This window comes from Pogona vitticeps, chromosome 9 (assembly GCF_051106095.1).
Source record: "Pogona vitticeps strain Pit_001003342236 chromosome 9, PviZW2.1, whole genome shotgun sequence".
NCBI classification, from domain to species: Eukaryota; Metazoa; Chordata; class Lepidosauria; order Squamata; family Agamidae; genus Pogona; species Pogona vitticeps.
This window is the reverse complement of record NC_135791.1, coordinates 3942629-3964688: the sequence shown is the minus strand read 5'-3', so window position 1 is coordinate 3964688 and position 22060 is coordinate 3942629. Positions and strand designations below refer to the sequence as shown.

Below are 22060 nucleotides of genomic sequence, written 5' to 3'. Positions count from 1 at the left end.
GATTACCAGCTCCCACCATCATCTGGAACTATCCAAAGTTCTGATCTTCAGGCTTGGTTTTCTTGCCGAATCCTCAAGTGGTTAGACAATGCTGCAGCCCAGCCAATGGTTCTCAAACTTGGGTCCCCAGGTGTTCTTAGACTGCAACGCCCAGAAATCCTGGTCAGCACAGCAAGTGATGAAGGCTTCTGGGAAGCGCAGTCCAAGAACATCTGGGGACCCCAGTTTGAGGACCACTGGCCTAGACCAGAGCAATCTGAGGACATCTAACCACCAACAGCTGGGAGGAGTACTGTACCATCCTGCCAAGTTCTGTGGATTCAGCATCTCAACAGGTACCAAAGAATGGTAGAAAAGGTGGTTTCAATAATGGTTGAGAACCAAGCCAAAGAAGGGTAGTTTTAGGGGGCTTTTTTGCATCCCCCCAGAATCAGAATAGCCATGTGTACTCTCTCACACTTCCTCACCTGCAAAGTGCCTTCTTAATCTGTGTCCTCTAATGCAGTGATCCTCAACCTTGGGCCTCCAGATGTTCTTGGACTTCAACTCCCACAAGCCTTCACCACCACCTCTGCTGGCCAGGATTTCTGGGAGTTGAAGTCCAAGAACATCTGGAGGCCCAAAGTTGGGGACCACTGCTCTAATGCAACCATAAACTGCAAGGACAATTTGAATTCTGGTGGGACACCCGGATACAGGTGTATGAGTTCGTAGAGCTTCCAGTGAAGCTTCCCATGCTGGATCCAAGCTTTAGAGGGGCCACAGCCACAGCTGCTGTGGGCACAATAACTACTGCTTGAAGCCAATGAAGGAACCAAGCAAGACAGATCAGCACTTCTGTTCCTGTGTTTCAGGGCTACTTGGCAAGTATGAGTTCTGGATGGGTTGTTTGTATCTTTCTTAATACTCGGCCCGTGCTTGGATGGTGTGTGCTCCCAGAGATCTTAATGAATCCTTTTGCTTGTTTGTTTCTAGGCATTGAGAGAGTCAAAACGGAGAAGGACAAAGAACTGAGAGCCAGCCTACTTGAAAGGCTGTTTTTAGAAACAGGAAGTGACTAATTCATCATTTCCAATGTCTTTTTTTTAAAAAGGCTTCTTAAGACCCAAATATCCCTGGGGGTGGGGGAAGGAATTCAGGTCCTTTGAAAGCGGTTCTCTATCTTCACCCACAGAGATGACAACGCACAGTGTGATCAGAACCGAAACTGTTCAGGCTTGTTAAGAGGAACCTGGCCTCCATCTCTAGCGTGCCATCTCTCGCTGCTGGTTGGAGAATTAAGGATCCGTCCGTGCACCCCTCGTGCACTCTTGTTCTTTCGTAGCAAGCTGTGCCTCTTTTTTATCCTCCCTCTTCTGTCTCCACCTTTTTTTATCTGCCAGAGCCAGTTTCCCTGTGAGCTTCTGAACTCTCTCCTCCATACTTTATTTTTCTTTTCTTTTCCTTCTTCCTCTGTGCCTGTCCTTTTGAAGGCCACGGCTGTTTGGAGATGCTGAGATATTGAGCTACAAATTGCAGAAAGAGAACGTTGACAGGGCTGAGCAGTTCCCCCCCCCCCCGGCACGACGCAGTTCAGGTCCCCCCCCCCCCCCTTTTTGTGTGTTTAGGTAGAGACGAAAACTTTCTTGGGCCGATGCTGAGAAGCCTCTGGGATGATATCCTTTAAGCAGGACAGGGTTCAGGGAAACGATGGAGACAGACCGAGAGGCCCAGAGAGTGTTCCTAGTTTAGATAAGAAGCCATGTGAGATATTCAGGTGGCACAACGTGGCCTTTGATTGTTTCTTGGGTTGGAAGGAGGTGGGAGAAGACAAATCCCTACAAATCACTCTTTCCCAGGTAATAACATGTGTCCTGTGTCACAACTTTTGAGCTGAGATTTGCAGAGAACACCAAATTATTCAGAGTCAGGATTATTAGGAAGGCTGTGAACAGCTCTGAAAGGACCTCTTCTAAGTGATTGACTCAACCATGAGGTGGCAGAAGTGGGCCAATTTACACAAGTGTAAAGTAACTCACAATGATGTGTATGTGTGTGTGTGTGTGTGCACGCACACACACATTTTATGTATACCCTGGTGTATCAGGAGCTAATGGTGACTTACTATGAGGAGGACCTTGAGATTGTCAATTATGTACAAAATATATACAGTTGTGCCTCACTTAACGATTACCTTGTTAAACGATGAAACCGCTTGACGATGAAGTTTTTGTGATGGCTTTTGCAATCGCAAAACGATGTTTTGATAGGGAAAAATGGCTTAATGATGATCGGTTCCCTGCTTCAGGAACCCATTTTTCGCTAGATGACGATTTTAAAATAGCTGATCGCCGGCTCTAAAATGACCGCCTGCTGTGCAAAATGGCTCCCCGCTATGTTTTAGGATGGATTCCCCGCTTTACAGGCACCGAAAATGGCTGCCCTATGGAGGATCTTCGCTGGACGCTGAGGTATTTAGCCCATTGGAATGCATTGAACCGGTTTTCAGTGCATTTCAGTGGGCTTTTTCATTTCGCTTGACGAGGATTTCGCTTAACAGTGATTTCAACAGAACGAATTATCCTCGTCAAGCGAGGCACCACTGTATACTGAGTTCAGTTTTGACTGAGTTCAATTTTCCCCGAAGGTGGAGTGTTAAATACAGAGAAAGACTAGAGAATGAGTTAGGCTGGTTGAAAACCAGGATATAAATTTCAATGAGACCAACTCTTCAATGTGGACTCAGCTTCCTTTCAGATTTCCTCCTCCCCTCCCCCTTAAAAAATAAAAAAGATAACTTGGAAAAAACGCAAGGATGTGTTGTTCAAAAGGAAATCCCTGTGGTTTAAAATCCACATCGTGCTTTTTTTTGCAGGGTGGGGAGGAGAGAACAGTATTCAGAGATGAGCAGGGCCATCCTATGGGAATCTAATCAAACAACGATCTCAATGAGATGTATTTTCAAGGGAAATGTGCCAGTGAATCAGCAAACAGATTCCAAAACGAAGCAGAGCGGAGACAACATTGGAGTCATCTCAGAAAAGGACTTTTCCTCAAACGCCTACATCCATTTGATGAACGTTTTCATCAAATCCTCATTTCTTGCCAGTGCTAGATACTAAGAGGGGCTGTAGTAACGAATTCCAATAGTAACTACTGGCAGTACCGTGTTTCCCCCAAAATAAGATAAGGTCTTATATTAATTTTTGCTCTAAAAAATGCAGTAGGGCTTATTTTCAGAGGATGTTTTATTTTTTTCATATACAACAGTCTACATTGATTCAAATACAGTCATGTCATCTTCTGGCTGCTGCACAAGAGTGGAGGGCAGGGTTTCACTTAACTGGGACTTATTTTTGGGATAGAGCTTATATGACGAGCATCCTGAAAAATCATACTAGGGCTTACTTTCAGGTTAGGTCTCTTTTTTTCGAGGAAACAGGGTAGCTACTCCTACTCCTACTCTAATTATTACTATTAGTGATAAGAATTGGGTATGCAAACCAGGAGAAAAGGGACTTTAAACTTGTTATTGTTATGCGCCATCAGGTCACCCCTGGTTTATAGGGACCCTATGAATGAGTTTTCGCCAGAAGGGCCTGGCCATAGTAGTTCTGCTCAGCTCCTGCAAAGCCAAGCCTGTGGCTTCCTTTAAGGAATCAGTCCCTCTCCTATTTGCTCTTCCTCTATTCCTGCTGCCTTCAACATTTCCTAGTATTATTGTCTTTTCCAGACAATCCTGCCTTCTTGTGATGTGCCCAAAGTAGCACAGCCTCCGTCCCATCTTTTTTGTCTCTAGAGATAGTTCAGGCTCAACTTGCTCTAGGATCCACTTGTTCACTTTTCTGGCCATCCAGGTTATCCACAAGGCAACCCTCCAGCAACACACTGCAAACAAATCTCTCCCCCCACCACCACCACCTTATCAGCTCAACTGTCCAGCTTTCATACCCATGCACGGTGACTGGAAATACAAGGGTATGGATCATCTTGATCTTTGACCCTTCCAAGTCAAAGTCTTCTTCTAATTTCTGGGCTGCAGTCTTCATTTGGACTGACGACTGAACCAAGTTATGCAAAATCTCTATTTCAAATTTCTTCATCTTCAACGCTAAAGCTCTGTAGTTCTTCCGCCGTCACGAGTTTTGTCTTCTTGACGTTCTTTAGACCGAAGCTCTACCATTGCACGCCGGACTTGTCGTTCGCCACGGTTGAGCTCTTTTCCCTTGTACCTCTGCTTGAAACATCCTTTCTGTTCCTTCCTCTCTCTGTGGCGACGGCTTTCGCCCTGTCCATGCTGAGATTCGACACTGCTCTTAGCCACTGCATCGATCGGACCCGCTGTGCTGTATTTTCCCCTACACAGGCGCCGGGGTCTGGTTGACCATCCCTCCTCCAGCCCCCCTTCTTTCACTCCTCGCCTTTTTCTCTCCCATCACGTTTTGTTTAGGTTCAAGACCCTCACCCTTGTGGTTGCCTCCAAGGCGCACGAACAAGGTGGGAAGTCACAGAAGCACCAAACTAACTCCCGTTTGCTCCATTCCTCATTCCACCCGCCGAGAGCTATTTTTTTCAAGATGCCCACATCCTGGACCAGGGTGGGGGTGGAGGGCAGAATCAACCTTGGTGTGCATTCTGTTAAGCTAGATGTTCCTTCTTCCATCACGCAGACACCTGTCCTGATCTTTTTTAATTGATGAGGGACTCTGGGAAGTGGGCCTTCTCTCTCTTAAACCAGATACTTCCCACCAAACCCTGAGACACCATGTTCTTATTAGGGTTTTACCCAGAGGGACATCAGCAAGATTGGACCGTTCCTGCCCCTTTTTCCCACTGAGACCCTTGACTTGCTTTTGTAAATACAAAGACTGCTGCAATGGTCCCCTTCTGTCTGTATTGAATGTGGGGATGATCAATAATACGATGCCTATCTCTTTCTTGTCTACAACATACACATGCTGCAAATACAGTGGTGCCTCGCTAGACGATGATAATCCATTCCACTGAAATTGCTGTTTAGCGAAATCATCCTCTAGCGAAAAGCATTTCCCCTTTGGAATGCATTGAAACCTGTTTAATGCGTTCCAATGGGGAAGAATCGTCGTTGTCTAGCAAAGACCGGCCATAGGAAAGCCGCTTTGTGAACCACCAATCAGCTGTTTAAATCGCTGTCTTGCAAAGCTTAGGTCCTGAAAACACCCGTTTTGCGAGCATGGAGGGAGCTGTCAAAATCGTTGTCTAGCGAAAATCGGTTTGCGAAGCAGGGACCAAACATTGTCCAGCGAAATTCTCCCATAGGAATCACTGTTTTGTGAATCGCTATAGCGATTGCAAAAAGTCAGTGTCTACCGAAAAAACTGTCAAGCGGGGTAACTGTCTAGCGAGGCACCACTGTAGTGACATCTAACAGAAGTGCTGGCATTAAAATGGAGCTGCTGGAGAGCTCAGTGGCTTAGGTCTCTGTCTGTGGAGCCAGAGGTTGGGAGTTTGATTCCCCCTTGGGCTTCCTTGACCGGGGCTGGACTCGGTGATCCATAGGGTCCCATCCAGCTCTGAAGTTTTAAGATGATTCTCAACAAATGATTCTCAACGTTTAATGTCACGCTAATCCCTCTGTCAAAGCAGTTGAGTCCCATCGCTGTCACCAAGCCACATCCATGGCTGCTATTGCAAATACGTTGAACACAACTCTCGTGGCCATTCTAGCGGGTGGTGATGATGATGGCTGGGGATAGTGGAAGCCAGAATCTGGTGTGCATGAGATCCAACACATCAGGAACATGCCAGGTGGTAGAAGGGCATGTCTCAACAAGTGGAGACGTGTTAGGAATTTGATCATAGTTATACTTTCTCCAATGGTTGTTTTAAGGAATGTATTCTGTACCTTTTATGTTTTTCCTTGCAAGTTGCTAGCCCTTATGGCTATGGGGGTAAGCTTGAAAAAGAACTGGCGATGCTTAAGGGCAGAAAGAGGGTGGATGGGAAGAAAATTAATGGAATCACAGGAAAACATAGATCCGAGGTGGGGAGGTAGGTAACGGGGGGGGGGGGGGAGAGAGATGGGGAGCTTCCTTGATACAGTTCAAGACATTCCTGCTCAGCTGTAGCTTATGGCAACTCCCATCTCTCCTGGAAAGTTAATGAGCCAGGAAGACAAATGGGTCATTAAGGAATAATGCTGCATTGTAGGATTTCTTAGCCCCCTTCTCCCTCCCTCACCACCCCCAGTATTCCCCCCTCCCCAATCGCTGTATCAGCAGAGCTAACGATCTTCCTCTCGCTTTCTCAATCAAGCCCAGCAGCTGCTGCCAAATTTAATCAGATGCTTAATTAACTATACCTTTCACATCAAACCTGCCCTTCCTTGAGCTAGGATCCGACATCAGAAGACGCCAGTGGCCTAAATCTCATTATTGAAAAGTCAGATAGTGCCCAGTAAGCACGCAGAGAGATGAAGCAATAGAGAGAGGCGAGGACTTTGAAGCCTTTCTTATGCTGGAGACTCCACCCTCGCTGGCTCGAAACTCCAGGTTCGTCGAGTCGCAGAGCTGAAGGAAGGAGAGGTTGGAAACCTTCCTTGGTCCTAAACCATACACCTGGCCATGGCAACAGCTCTGGAAAGACATTTGTCCTTCACCATGTTGTGCTGCTGGTACTCCTCTTCACCTGGAGTTTTGCAGCTGTTGTGATGGGCCATCCAGTTGTCCCCAACTTATGGCGACCCAATGACTGGGCTATCTCCAAAATGTTCTGTCCTCAACGGCCCTGCACAGCTCTGGAAAACTCAAGCTCATGGCTTCTTTTAGGGAATCGATCCATCTCGTATTCAGTCCTCCTCTTTTCCTGCTGCTTTCCACCTTTCCCGGCATTTTATCTCTTTTCGGGAGAATCCTGCCTTCCTATGATGTGGCCAAAGCAGGACAGTTTCATCCTTTTTGCCTCCAAGTTTATTTTTTATTTTATTTATTTATTTATTTATTAGATTTCTATCCCGCCCTTTTAGACAAAGGCTACTCTGGGCAGGTTAAGTTCAGGCTTAATTTGATCTAGGATCCACTTGTTGTCTTTCCGGCAGCCCAGGGTATCCACAAAGCTCTCCTCCAGCACCACCTTTTAGACAAATCCATTCTTTTCTTGCCACCTTTCTTCACTGTCCTGCTTTCACACCCATAGAAGGTGATCGGAAAGATAAGAGTGTGGATGATCTTGGTCTCCAGTGACTCATTTGCACTTGATAATGTTTTCTAATTCCTTCCTTTTTACCCTTCCGAGTCTGAATCTCATTCTGTTTTCTTAGTTGCAGTCTCCCTCTGAATGGATGATTCAACCAAAGTAGACAAAATCTCTATTTCAATTTCTTCATTGTTGAGGCTAAAGTTGTGTAGTTCTCCTGTAGTCATGGTGATTTTGGTCTTCTTGAGGTTCAACTGTAGTCCCACTTTGGCATTTTCTTCTTTCACTTTCACCAAAAGACCTTTCAAGTCATGGTGTCATCTGCATCTCTTAAATGACTGATGTTCATTCTGCCAATTTTCACTCCTCCTTCCTTGGAACTTAGCCTGGCCTTTCGTATGATAAGTTCTGCAAGTGGAACTTCATGGTTCAGAAAAGGGCGTCTGGGGTAGAAGCAGAGATCATGTGATTCAGAGCATAGAAAAGATCAGCACAGCCCCTTTCTTAGTGGCAAGCATCAGACCAAGCAATGTATTCTCTGCTGATGCTGCTCTAACTATGGCCTCCGGCATCCATGCTGGTCCCTTGGGGACCAAATCCTGCCTTCTTGTGTTCCCTAAATAGCCACTCTTCGTTTTCCACCATTCCGTTTGGTGATGTCCCAACTTTTCTACAGTTTTCTTCCCCATTTTTCTTCAGTTAAAACATGCTTCAATTTTAAAAACCTCGCCCTCTTTGCCACCCACTGAAACATAAAGTCCTTGAGAACCTCCCTGCTATTGGATTCAGCCCCTTAAAGATTCTCTCCATTCTCACTCTGCAAATGTGTTTCCCTCTCCACTTTCTCGTATGCGTGTGGCTGTTTCTCACCTTCCCCTTTCCTTATCCACCAGCCATGTCGGTCTTCTGAAGGTAAATGGAAATGCTGAGGGAAGCTGCAGTTAATGCTAACGAGGCTGGCGATTGTTCACGCCTTGCTCTCCTTCCAGCTTCACGACCTTGCTCTTCTTAGATGCCTTGTATCAGCTAAGCAAGTCTCGTTTGTCAAAGGTCCGTGGGATGCAGAATGGCAGTTTTGGTAGGGAGCCAATCTATCGGAAAAGCTGATGGGGGGAGATGTGACGTTCTAAAGCACACCTCTGTCCCCCAGCTGTGTCCCAGAGACATCTGATTCACACAGCCCTGAGAACAAGCTGGAGAAAGTTGGGCAGGATGTGATTTCCCTGAGATCTATTTCAAAAACGGTACAGCAGTACCCCAGGTCTGCCCACTGTACAGACTCAACAAAGCAAAGGCTGCTTATATACTGCCCCATAGCACTTAAAGCATTTTCTGGAGGTTTACGATTATGCAGGCATACCCCGGAAGCTGGGTACTCATTTTACTGACCTTGGAAGGATAGAAGGCTGAGTCAACCTTGAGCCGGCTACCTGGGGTTGAACCCCAGGTCGTGAGCCCAGTTTTGGCTGCAGTGCAGCAGCTTTAACCCCTGTGCCATGAAGTTCCTACTCAACAGCGCATAGCAGCCATTTTCATAAGGCTAGCTTTCAGTACAGTCTTGCGTATAACCGTAAGGTCATTTTCTAGCGTCTAACAACTTCTTCCAGAGAGAAGAACTCCTAACTTCAGCATTTCAGAGGCTAGAGGCTAATCATTGCAGATTGGCTGGCAGACGTTTCACATTAGCTTGTAACTTTACCTGTCTCCAGGATGTTTATGCAAACGACACTTTGGAAGTTCATTACCAGTGTTAGTAATGCCATTTTGTCCTCTGTGTCCATCTTTGGTCTAAACTGGAAAAACTGAAGTCCAGAATATCTGAAAGGCAAAAGTTCGGGAACCATTGATCTATACATTTTGCCATGTCATGGGGTGGCAGGGGTTAGGTTTAAAGCAGATCCCTTCAGTGACATGGCCATGTATGAGGAACTCTCCATGGTGCTGAAAACATAGCAGCCACCCAGTGTCCTTTTTCTTGGGAATCGTCGCTTAATCGTGTCCGACTCTTTGTGACCCCATAGATCAGAGCACGCCAGGCCCTCCTATCTTCCACTGCCTCCCGGAGTTGTGTCAAATTCATTTTGGTTGCTTCGATGACATTTTCTTGGGAATAAACCCCACTAAATGGGGGTTCCATCTGCAACAATGTATCTGGAATTATACTGTCAAATGTCAACTTTTTCCCTTCTGAAGCCAAAGGAACACCAGTAAGCAAAAGTCCATGATTGTCAATGGCTCAGACTCTCTATCTGTTACCAGTCTTCCGTCATGTAACCCAAGTGGATTGCAAAGAGCCACTAATTTTGCCCTGGTATGAATTGCTAATTGCCAGAGGAAAAAGCTCAGTAGATTGAAAAGAGCTGTGTTCAAGCTCTACAGTGGTTCACTGGGCTGGGTTCACAAACAGTCATGGGGGTGACCCAGACATATGTTATGAACCCCATACATTCTTAGACAAGTCATCTCATATATTTTCCAGTTTCTATCATGTGGGCTTTTCCCACCAAACAAGACACTGCCATATGCTCCTTCAATGGGCCCATAAAACACAGCATACCTCATTTCCCTCCCTGCTGCACTTTTTATTGAAACAGTACAGGATCTGCCCTTTATAGACTTAGAGCTGGGGATTTAGTGTTCTTCAAAAAATACATATGCTTTAGAGAAGCCGAGGGAAATATTTATAGAGGGGTATGTTTCCCCCATGTTCTTCATGACAGGGAACGATGATTGGAGAAGTAAAGTGACTTTTCATTTAATTCTAGCAGAGAGTGGGGCTCATAAGATGGAGAGTCTCATGTAATCAGATTGGCAGTATGGTTCAGGTATCTGGCTTCAAAGCCAAAGATTGGGTGTTCTATTCACCACTGTGCAGCCTAGGAGAAAAGCCAGTCTGTGTGGCTTTGGGCAAGCTGCACAGTCCCGGAGAATTCCCAGAAGAAGGGAATTGGAAACTCCTTCTGAGTATTCTCTACCTGGAAAACCCTGGAAAGGCTCACCATGAGTCAAGAATTGACTTGACAGCACATCTGTAGAGCTGGCTTGAGCCTCCTGGGAGAAGATCCAGCCTGGGTAGCCTTGGGCAAGCTGCAGAGTCCCACAGCACCCCTAGAGGAAGGAAAGGGTAAAGCACTTCCGAGTATTCTCTCTATCTGGAAAACCCTGAAAAGAGTCACTATGAGTCAAGAATTGACTTGATTGCACATTGTGGAAGTGGTGGTGGTGAATCCAATTAGGCCATGGGAGGTTGGAGAACTTACAAGCCTCCAACCATGCACAGCTCCCATTCTCTCTGACTCTTTTGCATGCAGGTTGGAAATGAGGAGAATTTCCATCCAGGACTATCTGGAAGGTTCGCCAACCCTCTTTGCAAGAAAGCCCCATTTGGGACGGAGCCCCTGCCACCACCTCAATTAATTAGAAGAAAACATTCTGCTCGTTAACAAGCTAGCATTCTTTCAGGACTTCCCACCTAATAAGCTGCCCTCCCTTCAAGGAAGCGGATCTCCTCTGGGCCAGTGGCTTTCGCTGCCACTTATGTAAGCAGGGGTGGGAGAGTTATTTATAGCTACCTGCCCTGACTCAGAGGTCACCGCTGTATGAACGAATGTAGCCATGAGGAAAGATGAATGGAGACCTTCGTACGGTGCTGAATGATCATGTCTTAAGAGGCTGGGTTTCTCTTTCCTGGAGTGGGAGGGAGGGATTGCTATGTTCCAGGACTCACGTCACTGACAGCAGAAGAAGGATCTCGAGACCCCAGTCCCTGGAACATGGAAGAGCGGGAGACTGCACTATAGCCATTGATGAGGCAAGCGAAGGGAGGAAAACCCAGTTTATGGATATCTCATGTTGGGCTCATGGTCCTCTTCATCCATGATGTCTATAATGGCAACCCTTAGAACCTAAACGTATTTCTCCTGATGATTAAGGGAAAGACCACACACATTCCTCTGATAGTCCAGAGTTTGGGAAAGCTACTTGTCTGGACTAGAACAATGGTTCCCAACCTTGGGTCCCCAAATGTTCTTGGACTACTACACCCAGAAGCCTTTGCCCAAAGAGGCACTGGCCAGATGGGACGCAGTGCCTGTAGCTGTCTTCCTCCTCCTGGCAACTCTGTAAGGCAGGGTGTAAAGTTCCTAAATTCTCAGCCTTGCTTCTGACCTTGAACCAGTGCTTTAGACATGCTGTAGGGTTTTTTTCCCTATTTATTTATGTCCAGAATATGGTTGCCGCACTCCACATGCAGAGTGTGCTGCTGCGTTCCCTTCTTCCTGTTCTTTCATGCCTTTCCTCCCCCTTCTCTGCATCCCAGCCATGCTGCTAGCTTAACTAAGTGCCCAGGTGCACGGCGAACTCGGTGCAACAAGCACGCTGCTGATTGCATTGAAGCAGACAATGTCGGCGGATGTGCTCGGCCGAGGCCCTGTCTCAATGAGGAGCGTATAAGCGTGCAAGTGAGCCAGCAATTCGAGGAAGAAAGCGACTCTTCCTGCATTGTCAGCTGGCCCCGCCACCCTCCCAACAACCTCCGAAAGTGGAGGAGAGAGGATGAGAGGAAGGGGAAGAGATGGGAAGGAAGCTGTTAGATGAGGAGAAAGCAAACAGTGGGGTATTATTTAATTAGCTCATGTTCATTTGGAACTTAATAATAATGAGCCTCAGTACTCACTGTAGCAATCTTAGCATTGCAGAGCTGGAAGGGACCCAATGGGATCATCAAGTCCATCCCCTATCAAGGAAGCACCGTGGGGAATCAAACTCCCAACCTCTGGCTCCATGGACAAGATCTAACCCACTGAGCTATCTAGCAGTCCTCTGAGGTTAAGAATGAGAAAAATGGTAGGTATTTGTTGCATCTTTAAGCTAGACTACACAATTGCAGCAATATGATACCGCTTCTTCCCAGCATCATCCTACGGAATCCCAGAACTTAGGGGAACTACTTAAAATTCTTCATGAGAAATTTCTGGCACCCTCCTTGGAAATCCAGGGAGAAACCCAATGAGTTCCATGATTCAATGAAGATTAGAACCTTGGCCCCCTAAACCTCCATCTAACGTGCTGTAACCATTGTGCCACATTGGGTACTGAGTGTGAAATAGAGACCTCTCTCTGTGACTTCTTTGCGGCTTAATTATTTCTGAATGACTTTGATGGCTCCTAGATGCACTGGAATTCGTGGCAGGCAGAAGTTCATCCGGGGCAGGCACTTGCAAACGTTGACTGCTGTTTCTTTCTCCAAATGCTGAAGACCTGCCTTCAGTGTTGCTGTTGCTGTTCCAGGCTAATGATGCCATTTTTAAATTAGGGGGCTGCCTTGGTCTTCTTGCCAAGTTCATCTTCTAGTAACTACACCAACCTAACCAAAGACAGACAGACAGACAGACAGACAGACACACACACACACACACACACACACACACGAGAGAGAGAGAGAGAGAGAGAGAGAGAGAGAGAGAGAGAGTTGGTGGAAATTCTCAACCTGCTGTCTTTTTTTCTTTTGATTCCTGTGATGCTGATGAAAAGGGAACAGTGGCCAGTGATGAAATTGAGTTAACCATGGGGTCACTGAAAGATGGAAACCAAAGGCAGTGAGTAGAGGGGATGGGGGGGGAACCCAAAAAATTCTGTACAGAGGATTAACAGGTCATTTTGGCCTGAAGCTCTCCGGCTTTGGCTTCGGAAGCCCAGCAGGCTTCGTTCTGCGTTTGGCTGCGGGTCCTTCGGCAACCTCTCTATCAGCCTCCGGCTCATAACCACTCTCTCTGTGTGTGAGAGAGATTCAGTTAACATGAGACCCAGAGAAATATCTTCCAGGCAGAAGAAGGGGTGGGCGGGAGGGAGGGAGCGAGCTGTACAGTACAGGCGAAAAGAGAGAAGAAAACTCGTGCATAAGAGCTGGAGCTCTTATGTAGGTCACCATTGCAAGCAGTGAGATAACAATATGTGTGTTTTAAAGCCTTCACAGGGTAGCACTAAGCAAATTTCCCAGCCCGCTTTATCCTGCTGTCAGAAGGCTTGTAGAGGAAGACTTTTCACATTCAGTTCCTTTGGATAATGTCTTCACAATAGGACGCAGAGCCACCAAGGGGGACACTAGCCTAAGTCACCACTGCTTTTTGCTCTCGTTACCTCCTCTCTTTGCTTAAAAATAACGGTTGGGATGATGACTTGTACATATCACACCCCGGGCTTGTTGGTACAGCTCTAGTAGAGGACGTACAGCCTCGCTGTGCATTATAGTCATCTTAGAATTGCAGAGCTGGAAGGGACCCTAGAGATGATTGAGTCTAGCCCCCGTCATGGAGGCAGAGTGGTGAATCAGGCTCCACAGCTAGGGACCTCAGCCGCTGAGCTATCTATCTTTATTTGGCCCCTTGACCTCTCCCCTGGCTGCCAGTGATGGAAAAACAGGGCAAAGGAGGACAACGTCTGCTCCTAAAAAGAGCTCTCCAAGGTGCTGATCCTAGTTTGGTTCAGCACATTGCAGAGCTCTTGTAAAGTGCAGGCTGAAACCCAGAGTGGATTTGCAGCACATCTACAATGGAGGCCACCAACCTCCGCCACCTCTAGGAGAGGTGCTAGACAAGGCACTGGGCTCTAAGATCTACAGAACGGCTAACTCCCTGTTCTGTTACTAGCGCTAAAGCCTTCAACACCATAATGGGGGAAAGAATGTGGTCCCTCTGGCCACATGCAGAGTACTGAGGCCTTGCTGCTCTGGACACCAGTATCCATGTCTCCTTTGAGGGATCTGCAGGAGATAGTTAAGTGAAAATATCGACCTTCTAGCCTGCCACTGTGAAAGAGGCAGATCCTATGGTGAGGATCATCAGGAAAAGCACTGAAAAGGAAACTCAGTATTACAAAGAGTTTAGCAAACCCATAGTGTGGTCGCACTGGGAAGACGGTTTACTATTCCGGTCAACACATCCAGAAAAGGATATTCTTGAGCTGCAAAAGGTGCAGGAAAGGGTGTTCAAACCAGAGCCATGTTAGTTTAGATGTTCTAGAAACTGTGGTCCAAAAGAGAATGCTTTCAAGCCCTGGGTTCAGATTCTGAAGGTGTCGATCTTTCCTTAAGACCCACGTATAATCAAGCAACTCTGTGCAGCTCTCAGGAGATCCAGGGTAAAAAAATTCCGTGTGTGTGTGTGTGTGTGCTCAAGAACAATTTTATGTGAACCCTGTCAGGATTCTGGCCACTATTTAAACACTTTTCAAAAATGGAAAAGCAACTAATTACTTTACGAAATTGTAACTGTGACTACTTCTGGAGTCATAGGAACTATAACTGCAACTACAGTAATTATTCTTTAAAACTAGAATAGAACACTCTGCTGCAATTAGAGGAGCGAGACACAAAGTCCATTTATAATGAATTTTTGAGTCCTAGTCCAGGTTAGCCACTGGTATTTTTTTCCCCACTGCATTGATGCACATATACCCTTTTTTACACGTGGCATGTGTAGTATATTTATTTAAGAGACTGATACATTCTTCACAAATCACATTCTCACCTCACTATGGGAGCTGCCAGCCAGAGGAGGGAGAGGGAGAGAATTCTGATCCTCTTTTATTTAATTTCAGTTTTAAGCAAATAATTACTTTCTACAAAATTATGTACTGAATTAGCGGATTCCACACCAAGCCCATTCCTCTTATTTTCTCTTTAACAGAATATGTTTTTGTACTTAGGGAAGCATAATAAAATAACACCGTAATTAGTAATGTAATAAAGGGTCTGATTCCATTCTTCTTCTTAATTTAAACAGAGTCTTTTAAAAAAAATAATAAGGGGTGGAGCACATCATCTTTCTGAAGTGCATTAGACTGGTAATTTTAAGAGTCTGTTTCTGAAATCAAAAGCTGCTGTTTCTTCCGTAAAACATTTTCACGAGGAAGCACTGCCTAGCACTACATTCACAGATCTGTCTACTCGATAGTAAGCCTCACTGATTACTGTTGCAGAGTTTTAAATATCTGGTAAAATCCTTTTGCTGTGCAGTAGAAGCACAGAGATTCACAAAGGAGAATAGATTCCATTTCCCCAGATAGTCCACCCATTTCTCATTAACTGGCACTTAAGGTCTCAATAACTCACTCTGATACATTTGTAAGGGAAAGAAATAACTGTGCAAGTACTTACAGTTGAGAACAGGTCAACAGCCTGCTAAAGAAAGGGAAAGAAAAGAGGTCAGCAGAGGGGAGGGACTCTTTGAATTCAGATTGGTTGATGCTGGATAGATTGACAGTCACCCTGGCCCAGAAAGGCCCCTCCCAGTCACACAAACTACAAGCACCATGCGAGGTTGTAAAAACTCCAACAGTAACTACGAGACTTGTCATCCATAAAGAGTTTATATGGTTGCAGTCTAAAGTTAGCTGTGTTTTTCAGGTGCAGCAAGAACTGTCAGAGCACCCTGTTGCTGTTATGATATGCCGTTGAGCCATTTCCATTTACGACCCTCTGAATTAATGACCTGAACACTTGCAAACTCAAGTGAGTCAATAGTCAATCCATCTCATGTTTAGTACTCCTCTTTTCCTGCTGGCTTCCGAGAATAAGAATTCGGTGGGGCCTATAAAATATATGCAAGGTGAGCTTTGCAGGACCTCATCTGCTAAACCCTCTTCTAAGAACTCAAGTCCTCTTGAAGTGCTACCATGTCAGTCGGTCTAATAAACAATACAGTGGTGCCTCGCTAGACAGTTACCCTGCATGACAGTTCTTTCGCTAGACATTGACTTTTTGCATTCGCTATAGCAATTCGCAAAACAGTGATTCCTATGGGGGAATTCGCTGGACAATGTTTGGTCCCTGCTTCGCAAATCGATTTTCGCTAGACAACGATTTTGACAGCTCCCTCCGTGCTCACAAAATGGGTGTTTTGGGGACCTAAGCTTCGCAAGACAGCGATTTAAACAGCTGATCGGTGGTTCACAAAGCGGCTTTCCTATGGCCGATCTTCGCTAGACAACGACGATTCTTCCCCATTGGAACGCATTAAACAGGCTTCAATGCATTCCAGTGGGGAAATGCTTTTCGCTAGACAATGATTTCGCTAAACAGCGATTTCAGTGGAACGGATTATCATTGTCTAGCGAGGCACCACTGTAAATATAAAAAAGACTGTTTAGGAAATACTAGCAGAACAATGAGGGAGGGAAGGAGGGAGGAACTGGATGGCATGCTGAATGACTTCTGTGCTACCTCCCTTGGCATGATTCATCCCTCAAGCCCCATGGGGGTAACCTATTTTTTCATTTTTTTTTTTTTTCCTGTACAAGGTAGCTGGGATTGACACAGAAAGCACAGGTCCGGAGGCACTTCTTAAAACATCCTGCTATCAACAGAACTGGGGAAAGTAATTTTCCAACTACAACTCCCAGAATTCCCCCAAACCAGCATGGCCACTGGCCCTATTCGCAGGAGGGTTCTGGGACTTGCAGTCCAAAAAAAGTCACTTTCCCAAAGTCTGATCCTAACTGAGATCCAGCCGCTCAGTCCAGAAGTTTGTCCAGGAGACCACATCCAGTATGCATTTTATTTTATTATACAGTAGGGACCCCCCATCCACAGGACCTGTAACTGCTGGTTCACTTCTCTGCTGCCTGAAAATACTAAATAAAACCCCCAGAAATACATATTTCTATATATTTTCAGGGTGTATTTATGAGTACTGGTCAGTAGAGGGAACCAGAGACCATGCATTCGATATTTCCATGTTTTTCAGCATCCACAAGGGGCTTGAGCCCTCGGATCCTGCTGTATTTTATTTTATTTAATGTCATTTTCTTGCTTATATTTCTATTCTGCTTTTTCTCACATGCGTTCAGGGTGGGACAGACGACTCTCCACCTCCTGACACCGTCACTATGAGTTAGCTCAGGCAGAAAGAAAGAGCGTGTGCGATTCACCCACCGGTCACCCAGTGAGGGTCCCTCCCTCTGTCGGCACCTGAACCCAGGTCTCTCAAAGCCCAGTCTGGCCTTTGAACCTCTGCCCCACACTGGGTCTCTGAGTCAGCACTGGGAGCGCGTCCGCCCTTCTCCTGGAAAAATAAGTCAGGGCTCTCGAGCTGGGTCTGCTTCTCCTCGGTAATCTAATCATAGGAAATGAGAGGTTTCCGAAGACACAGGAGAGAATTCATTTGCGCACGGGCAGGAGATAACGCCGATCTGCACGCACGCAGTACAGAACTGTGATTTGCATAGAGACGCATTTTGAATTAAGCATGAACTGTATCATCTTCTCTCTCTCTCTCTCTCTCTAAGTCTTGTTTCCAGTTTAATTTTCAGGCCCGCAAACAGTGCAGGAAATGTTTCAGATCCATGCTTCAGGAACCCAAATGCTTTTTCCAGTTTTCAGATGGCTGGTTGGGGAACCGGGGGGGGGGGGAGAGAAACCTGGAGGGGGGGGGGTTCCTGCTCATTTCCAGCTACGTTTGAACATCCACCTCCTGCTGCTCCAGAAGTCATTTTCCCCCTTTAAATTGCGACAAATAACTTCCCTTTACAAGGAACGACGGGTGCAGAAGCATAACACTCCAATAAATCTAAATTCTGTTTATACTTGAGAGGGTGGGTTTTGTGGGTCGGGTGGGGGGGGAGGCGGAGGAAACGGCAGCCTTTTTGAAGCACCGCAGCTGCAAAAACGGTTCTGCCTCTTTATTTTTAAAATATAAGAATAATTCATTCCGGCTCTGCTCCAGCGGAGACTGGACTGAAGCCAACGAGGCGCTTTGGCGTCTCAGAATCAGGCTCGGTTCCACGTGCCGAGCAGCTGGCCGCGGGCCCGCCGTCCCTAGACATTTTGCTGCTTGAGGCAAAGAACATTTCGCTGCCCTTCCGCTCGCTGTACAAGCAATGTCTGGGCTGGAGGGGGGGCTTGGGAAAAAAGCATCCTCGGCTAGGCTTGAAGGCAGGATCAGGAGCTCCAGGGCCGGCCACGCCACACCCAGCTGTCTCCAGTTGGAGGCTGGGGGGGGGTCACATTTTGCACAGGGTGGTGGTGGATCCGCTCCGTGTTTTAGTCCGAAGCCTCCAGGAGCCTTCCAAGCTTAGGAACCTGTTTCCAAAGTGATGGACTAGATCAGTGGTCCCCAGCCTTGGGCCTCCAGATGTTCTTAGACTTCAACTCCCAAAAATCCTGGCCAGCAGGGATGGTGGCGAAGGCTTCTGGGAGTTGTAGTCCAAGAACATCTGGAGGCCCAAGGTTGGGGACCAGTGGACTAGATCTCCCAAATTAGCCCAGCTCTCAGATTCTCAGCACCAGCCACAGAAAGAATGGACAGGGAAGAGAGACAAGCCGGCTCTGTTCGATTCAGCCTCAGAGAAGCCGGACATCCTCAGGGTGTGTCATTGTTCAGAAATTAGATCAGAAGCTAGGTAAAACCCCAGTTCAAATCCCCACTCTGCCACAAAGCTGGCTGGCTGGATTTCCACCCAATCTTCTTTCTCGGCCTATGCTACCTCGCAGGGCTGTTCAGAGGATATAGTGATTTGGAGGGTTCTGTCAAGAGCAAGAGAGGACCCAGGCAGAATCTGAGTTCATTTGCAAAGCTCATTTTGCGACCATCATCTTCTCATTCTTTCTAAGCTTAATCATATAGCCTTGACCAAAGAACGGTACACTCCTTCTGTCTGGGATGATCATCCTCTTCCACCGCACATGGAGTGGTGAGGGAGGAAGGGGACACCCGCCTAGCGAGCCAGATCAGCCGAATCAACCCTGGCGATCAATGGGGTGACAGGTGCCACAGCCAGATTACCCAAAGTAATCATTTAAAGGGAACTAATCACTTGTTGCTTGTAACTAGTTTCAGCATGCAAATGTCTGTAATAAACTGAACAACCTCCCGGCCACTTTTAGAGGGAGATTGTAATATTTTTTTCTTGTTTTTTACTCAATGTTTATTTTGTATCGCTTTAAGCTGGTGTGATCATTTATTCCTGTTAAACAACAGCTTTGACGAATGTGGTTTCCGAAGCAGGTTACAAACGACCTAGAACTGTAGAGCGGGAAGGGACCCTCTGGGTCATCTAGTCCAGCCCCTGTCAAGGAGGGCCCGTGGGGGGAATCAAACTCCCAACCTCTGGCTCCAGAGCCAGAGACCTCAACCACTGAGCTATCTAGGTAAATCAATTCAGAAAACATCCTGTCTCCGTTTTCCCAGTCGTTTCAGCTCCTGTCTTTTTCTTCCTCCAGGTTTCTGCTCCGAAAAGAGGTGAAGAAAAGATTGCCTCTCCCAGGCTAAGGAGAATACCTGGTTTGCCTGAGGCGATGAAACAGGCCAGTCTTTAAAAAGTGTTCGGTGAGTAAGAAGAACCCCCCCCCTTTCTTTTCTCTGTTTAAACACTGTTTCTCTTGTATCCGGCAGTGGTGCATTTCTTCCATTTTTCTAGTTCTGAAAATTCTGGCATTCCCCTGCTAGCCGGAAGAATTTATTCTCATTTACCATGTGCCATTAAGTCGCCCCTGACTTATGCCGACCCCATGAAACGTCTTGTCCTCAACAGCCCCGCTTAGCTATTCCAAACTGAAGCTTGGGGTTTCCTTGAGGGAGTCGTTCCATCCTGTATTTCGTCTTCCTCTTTTCCTGTTGCCTTCCGCCTTTCCCAGCGCTATTCTTTTGTCCAAAGAATCCTGCCTTCTCGCGATGTGCTCACAAGCTTTTGGGGGAGAAAAGCACAGCTGATGCTTTTTTCTTTGTCCTTCTTCCAGAATCGATGACTTCGGTAACCCAAGAAAGCTCACGCTGGAGCTTTTTAAGGAAGCAACACAAGTTTTGTTTGCTTTAAACGGATGTTGTCTTAAGTGTGATGCTTTTACCAGGGGTTTAATATCCTCGCTTCTAAGGAGAATGGTTTATTGGATTTAAATATGGGACTTTAACGAGGTAGTAACGTTCCGATTGTTTTGATTCTATGGCCCCTCGACTCAGTGGCTGTATTTTTTTTTTTATTGGTGTAAACCTCCTGAGGCGTCTTTTTTTTAATCATCAGAGATGGGGATGGGGAGGAAATCAACTAAAGTTCAACTAATAATCTCTCTTGTTTCTCCAGTTGAGCAGCAGAGATTACACCAGCCTGCCGTCTTTTTTAATGATCGCTTAAGCACCACTTTCTGGGTGGCTGGTGATGATCAATCACCTTTTGCACCTCCCCTTTTTTCATCTGATCCGTTTGCTTCAATTTCCCTGGGTTTGCTCAGAAATAGGTGCCCAGCAGGTTGGCTCTGCTATCGGACAACAGGGAAATTTCTCCAGACATCTTTTCGCTCCATAGCTTTTCCGTCTTAGAGCTATCCAAATGACCAGAAGATTCAGGGAACTGGGAATTTAAAGAAACTACTATTTTTGAGCATGGTTCAAGACAAAGGGACGACCGAGGATGAGATGGCTAGACAGTGTCTGTGATGCAACCAACATGAATTTGACCAAACTCCGGGAGGCAGTAGAAGATAGGAGGGCCTGGCGTGCTCTGGTCCATGGGGTCACGAAGAGTCGGACACGACTAAACGACTAAACGTTAAACGTTCAAGACAAATAAGCTCAAGTCTCAATAAAGCAGCATCAACTACTTTTTCAGGGACGTGAAACTATAACTTTACTAGTGAATTCTCAAATCCCAAACTCGGGCACACATCTCCCTATTGATCAGTGTACTGCTGCTCCCTGTGGTTTCTGGAGCTGCCGTACAAGCCCATGGGGGAAAACCCTGGCCGTGGTGGCTGGAAGTTGTAGACCGAAAAATTAGCTTTTAAAAATTCCACTCACACAGCGATCCAGCTTGTCAGTTAGTGAAGAAGGCCTTCAAGAGAGCCACGGAGATGTCCCAGCCGTTTCACATTTTGTGGTTCATACTGATTTATTCTTCTTTATGCCTCACGATGCACCTTCGTGTTGTTCAATTAACTATAACGATTTTCATTTACTGCCCAGACTGCCATTTGCTGCTGCTGATTTCACTGCCGTTTTCCAAAGCACTCAGTTCCAAGGCTTCTGGTGAGTTATTTAACAGAAGTGTTAGAAGCTCTGAAGGGGTTATAAGTGGCTGCGGAAAGAGTTTCGACAAGTGTTGGATAAATGGTCTGATTCTGCAGAGAAACAAGGAGGACTGAATTGTCATTCCATTTACTTGACGGACATATCCCCTACCTTTAAAAAGAAAAAAAGAAAAAAATTTAAACTCACAGAAGCCCGGGCGTGGCACGACTGCTAAGACACACGAGCGGGGATCCAAAATGTTTCCCATTTCAACCTCACATCTGGCGGGTTTTGGAAGTCAAGGCTCACAGAATTGAAGTGGCCGGGTTTTCCCTTGATTTCCAAGGACCCCAGGATCGTGTCCTCATCCCTGCTTCTTCCGAATTTTGTGGCGGCACCCGAAGAGAAAGAGAATATCAACGTAAGCAAGAAAATAAATAAATAAATTTCACTTCAATGCACATTCACCCGTGGATATCAGAGAACTAATTACATCTTCATTACCACGAGAGCTCTGGAGGGAAGAAATTTTTAGTCGATTACACCGTCTGCCTTTTCTCTGATTAATTAACTGATTAAATGAAAATGCGCGCTATGAAAACCTCAATACAGGTGCCTTCTGGAAACACTAAAAGGCCTGCGAAATAAGTCTGTTTACTTCCGTCCCGGAATGAGCAGCCTCTGTGGTCAAAGGTGTCGAAACAGACTGCATCGGGGCTCTTTGTACAGTCCTGTGGCTATTATGGGATGGAGCACAAAGCCCTTTGTCACCCGAAGGCCTGGAGCAGCAGTCTTCACGGAGGCCCTGTATTCTGTTCAGCTTTCGTGCAGTGAAAGATGTTGAGATTGAGAAGCTGTGATGCAATGGAAAGTGGGGAAAGGGGAAAAGAAAGCATGGATACCTTATAAGG

General features: G+C 46.3%; 1 long non-coding RNA gene across 1 annotated transcript in view; it reads left to right on the top strand.

The window, feature by feature from the left end:
* Positions 1 to 21283, top strand: part of LOC144584277 (uncharacterized) — a 117064-nt gene extending 95781 nt beyond the window's left edge. The window contains exon 2 of the long non-coding RNA XR_013538421.1: positions 19370 to 21283. This is a non-coding gene — a long non-coding RNA (uncharacterized LOC144584277). The remainder of the gene's footprint in view (positions 1 to 19369) is intronic.
* Positions 21284 to 22060: the final 777 nt, after the last annotated feature.